The sequence below is a fragment of the Chrysochloris asiatica genome, unplaced genomic scaffold (assembly GCF_000296735.1).
Source record: "Chrysochloris asiatica unplaced genomic scaffold, ChrAsi1.0 scaffold00124, whole genome shotgun sequence".
NCBI lineage: Eukaryota > Metazoa > Chordata > Mammalia > Afrosoricida > Chrysochloridae > Chrysochloris > Chrysochloris asiatica.
The window spans coordinates 8,571,959-8,577,386 of NW_006408642.1; the positions used below are offsets into that span (position 1 = coordinate 8,571,959).

The 5,428-nt window shown below is 39.6% G+C and overlaps 1 pseudogene; it reads right to left on the reverse strand.

The window, feature by feature from the left end:
• Positions 1-5,273: 5,273 nt before the first annotated feature.
• The window catches only part of LOC102817157, a 4,406-nt pseudogene continuing 4,251 nt past the window's right edge, over positions 5,274-5,428 (reverse strand).

The following is a 5,428-nucleotide window of genomic DNA, read 5'->3' on the forward strand; positions in this document are numbered from 1 at the left end:
CCCAACAATGGAAGAATGGATAAACAAAGTGTGGTACATACACACAATGGAATGTTATGTTATCTTGAGGAGTAACAAGGCAGCTGCAAGCCACCACATAACATGGATGAACCCTGAGGAAATGATGCTGAGTGAAATTAGTCACAAAAGGACAAATATTGCATAAGACAATTATTGTAAAAGCTTAAGAAAAGATACCCATACTAAAATGAAAAAAACAAACAACAAAAAAAAACTTTGTTACCAGGGTTGGAGTGGGGGAAGGGGTTGGGGGAGGTGGAGGGAGGCAATAGTAGAGCACATAGTAAGAGCAGATACATCATAGTTCAGGTGTTGGGGAGGGCAGTACACACAAAAGGGGAGGGGTAGAAAAATAAGGTAAATAGGGAAACACTGAGACAGGTTTGCATGGGCTAAATGGGACAGAGGTAAGTAGTAATGTATGCTCAACCTTGGAACAACAGGGCTCTGTGGTACCGGGATCAAGGCCTAGCTTGAAGAGGGGAAATAATACTAATATGCTTGACTGTCTCATGAATATTGGTTTCCCTTGCCTACTATTGTAAAATGGACACTTGAGTGGGATAGAAAGCTTTGTCAGGGAACATGATTACAGAAAGCTTGTAAGCCCATCTTCAGCCTGTAACTGATTGGAATACCTAAAAGAGATTCTAGAACTTTCCCAGTGAAATAGGCTTCCTGTGGAGCCTTTGCAGTGTATAGGACCTTAGGTGGAATCCTGATCCCCATCCAGAACCTTCTGAGGTAGGACGTTGGCACTAGAAAGGACAAGCAGACCAGCCTGGAACAGCTAGAGTGACAGAAGATACAACTTCAAAGAAAGATCATCAGTAAAAACCCAAAACAGAAATGACAGTGTGACTGGCTACTACAAGAATAAGCAAGCTGTTCGCCAGGAAGTCATCAAGGCAAGCAATCAAGTTCCTTCAGGACAAAGCCCCTCTAAGATGGAACCTCAAAGGGAACACGTGAGCAGGCAGGTAAGCTTACTAATCACCACATTGGTCTACTGGTGAATGGCAGAGGGGAAAGGCAGCAATGAAGAAATGGGCAGAGTTCAACCACAGTCCATTGACTCCTGTTGACCTGGAGATGAGAGAGAGAAGAGAAGGGCTGGTTGGTCCAAAGTGTGGTAAGACCCAAGGACACTGGAGCCTGTGGACAAGGACATAGTCACAGATGGCTATAGCTGAGAGTGGAGCATCCAGCTGATATGACATTAAGATGAGGTGCACAAGAACACCCAAAGTTGCAGCTAGTACCCAGTTGACCTAGCCTCGATGGCTTGATAATCAGAACTTGACTAGAGGAAGATTTAAAAAAAAAAAATGATAAAACAATTTTCAATAATGGAAACGAGGGTAAGATTACTATAATTTGATGGATTTGACACATACTCATGGAGGTAGTAACTCTAAATACCAAAAGAGAGGGATGGAGTCTTCATATCAAGTATCAATGCTGTTCCCTCTGTACACAGAGTAGATAGGGAAGAGTAACTTAGACATTGGCTACCTAAAATGATGGGGCGATAAAGGCACTAAGTGACTGGCTTACAAGGTTTCAAGGGGGAATTTAGTTTAATAGTGTGTGGGGGAAAAGGAGTCCCCATTGAATAGATGGTAGTGGTGGTTATGTGCTATGGAGTCGGTTCTGACTCATAGCGACCCTGTACCGGGTTTCTGAGGCTATAAATCTTTACGGGAGCAGAAAGCCTCATCTTTCTCCCACAAAACAGCTGGTAGTTTTGAACTGCTGACCCTGAGGTTAGCAGACTGATTCATAACCAGTACACTACCAGAGCTCCTAGATGGGTCTGGTCAAAAGAGATGGAGATAAGATTCTTACAATTTAATAGTGAATAATTGTTATCATGACTAATTGTGACTGTCACAATTGTAAAGGTAGAAGTTTTGTAACAAAAATGCTCAAGAGAGATGTTCTTTACTAGTTAAGCTAAACTATTGTTTGTTTTTAAGAAGACTTCAGAGATATTTTTAGTTGAAGGTTTAAAGTTGACCTTGGGGCAATAGAAAATCAAGTCCGTACGTATTTGAAAGTCTCTGCATTTCCCCCTCTTTTATTCAGAATCATTCATCAAAATGTTTGATAATGATAGTCAGGCATCATCCAGTTCTTCTGGTCTCATGGCAAAGGAGGCAGTTAGTCATGGAGACGATTCACCATAATTCCCTATCCTCTTCCTATTCCTGACTCTTCTCCTTCTGGAGAGAAACCAGATGTTGTGTCTTGGATGATTGCTTGCAAGCTTTTAGGACTCTATGTTCTAAAGCCTGCACTCCCTTCAATGGAAATTCTAGGTCTACCTCCAGCTCACTTGTGTCAGTTACTCTATCTTGTTTCTTCACATGCGCCCATATAGTCCGTTGTCTCTAGGGCATCTTGGATAATTTAGGTGTGTTTTCAATAATTACATGAATGTATGTTGTTGTATTATTAAGCTTTCTGATTGCCTCCAGGTAGATGTGATCATGACACAGGCTTCCCTTTTTACTTTTCTTATTACTCAGCTCAGCGTAAATGTAGGTGTTGTCTATCTGTCTGGTATATAACAGCTGGTATTGGCTCTTGCCTGGATGCTGGAATTTTATAGAGTGTGATTCGTAGCTTGGCTATATGACTAAAAACTAAAACAGCTACAGCAAAAAACAAACCATAAAACCCCCAAACAAAACAGATTATATATTACAGTCTATAATTGGAGAAAAGAAAAAAAAAATTTGTAGCAAAATATGAGTATGACTTTAATGCCCCTTTGTCACAAGCTTCTTGCCTTCAAGACCACCTGAGAAATTTCAAGGTGTTATTGTTACTCTTTATGTCATAACTCAGGATTTAATCTTCAGCCTGTTTCCTTTTTATCTCTTTCCTACTCTACAAGCCCCTTCAGGGCTTTTTCCTGGTGATAGGGCCAGCTTTTTCCAGTTCAGGGCCAGCTGTAGCTATTTTGGGAGACTTTTTGGTTTTAAGCAGTGTCCTCTGCAGATTCTGCATGCAGTGGTCTTTGCTGAGCAGATCCATGTGCATGCCAGGGATGGGGGTGTCCACTCACTCAGGCACCTCCTCTAGTCACCAGAGTGGAGGTGTGCAGACAGCAAGAGACCAATGAACAGAGAAAACAAAGAATGTCCATACCTTTATTTTTGAGGATCGGTCAGACCGCTGCAGTGAGAGTGCTTCTCTGATCTTTAAACCGCTCCGCCATGTCAAAGATGGCTGCTCTAGGACTGGTTGGCAGCTGCAGATCAGAAAACACCATCTTTCTTGCTTCTGCTACAAATTCCACTAGCTGTAAGCCTTCAAATTTTCTAAATATTCGTTTATATGTAGTTCAGAGTTCTCAGACTGCCCCCTGAATGTGCTTAATTTGGTATTCTGTGTTACTGCTGGTGGAAGTCTGCACCGCACTTCTCCCTAATCTGCCATTAAGCCCTGCCTCCTATTTCATCGTGTTTTGATTCGTAATTTACTGATGGATAAAGGAGTCCTGGTGTGGTGTTGTAGGATAAGCACTGGACTGCTAACCACAATGCCATGGTTCAAACCTACCAGCCGCTCCTGGGAAACCTTTGCAGAACTGACTTGACAGCACTTAACAGCAATAGCAGTGAAGTTGAATATCTTTTCTGTACTTACTGGGCCTTTGTATATTTTTGGAAAAAGATCCTGGTGTGGCGCTATAGGATAAGCACTGGACTGCTAACCTCAAGGTTGGCAGTTCAAACTCACCACTTGCTCCTCAGAAACCCTATATAGGGTTGCTATGACTAGGAACCAATTCAGCCACACTTAACAGTAACAACAATGGATATTGATGTTGAATATCTTTTCAGGTGCTTGTTGGTCATTTGTGTAATTTTTGGAAAAATATATATTCAGATATTTTGCCTGTGTAATAAATTGGGTTATTTATGTTTGTATTATTGAGTTATAGGTATTTTTAAAAATTCTGAATACAGATCCTTTGTGAGATATATGTTTTGTAAATATTTTCTCCCATTCTGTTGATTGTCATTTTCATTTTATTGATAGTATCATTTGAAGTGCAAAAGTGTATAATTTTGATGAAGTTCAATTCATATATTTTTCTTTTGTTCTTTTTGCTTTTGATACCACATGTAAGAAACCATTGCATAGCTTAAGATCTTGAGTTTTGTACCTGTGTTTGAGGATTATGATCTCTTTTGAGTTTCATCTTCTCTGTTTTGTGAGGCAAGGGTCCAGTTTTATTCTTTTGCACAAGAAGTTGTCTCAGCACCTCTTCCTGAAAACTATTTTTCCTATTGCTTTGTTTTGGCACCGTTGTCAAAAATAAATTGGCCATAAATGTAAGGTTTTATTTTTGAACTCCCAATTTATTCCGTTGGTCTCTATGTCTATTCCTGTGCCAATGCCACATTGCCTTGAATACTATTTGTTTGTAATCCGGAAGTGTGAACCCCCAACTTTGTTATTTTTGTTTTTTTTCAAGATTGCTTTGGCTAGTCTGGGTTCTTTGCATTTATTTCCATATTAATTTTAGGATCAGTTTGCCAATTTTTTCAAAATTTCAGCTATGGTTTTGATGGGAATAATAGTTGTATATGTAGATATATTTGTGTAGTAATAGCAATATTGAGTTTTAATAGTTTTCTTTATGAATCCTACTGTTTTTCTGATTTATCATCTCCAAAACATGGATTTTATTCTCAAGGTCACCTGGTAGGATCAACTGATGTTAACCCTCATTCTTGCAGTAGAAAAGAGGAAAACAGGAATTTAAAATGGTAACTTATCTCCACTCTTTTAAGGATACTATACAGAAGTTCTGGAATCCTGGTGTGGCACTGTGGATTAATGCACTGGACTGCAATGTCAGTTTGAACCACAAGGTCGGTGGTTCACACTCACCAGCTGTTCCTCGGAAACCCTATACAGGGTGGCTATGAGTTGGAACTGACTTGAAGGCGCTTAACAACAACAACATGTAGAAGTTCTGTACAACACTTCCCTTCATATCTCTTTGGCCAGAGTTTTGTTATACCTAGGAACAATGGTGCTATAGGACGAGCACTGGACTGCAAACCACAAGACTGACAGTTTTGTTTTTTGAACTTTGTGCCATTGTTTGATTAAAAGTGAGGCTATATCAGTATTCCTAAATTACAACCAGTGGGAAACGAAAACAAAAAGAATATATTAGGGGTAATAAACACACTTAAGTTTTCTTAATGCATTTATACAATCAATGCTTATTTATCAAAACTACATTCCTTGTTAAGCAAACATTTTTTATAAGCTGCCTTTTCTGTATCTTTCTGTGCCTCTATCTTTTGTTTGATTTTCAGCAATTCTGCCTGGATGGCTTTATCTTTTGGTGTTATCTCCTGATTTTCTTATGATCAGT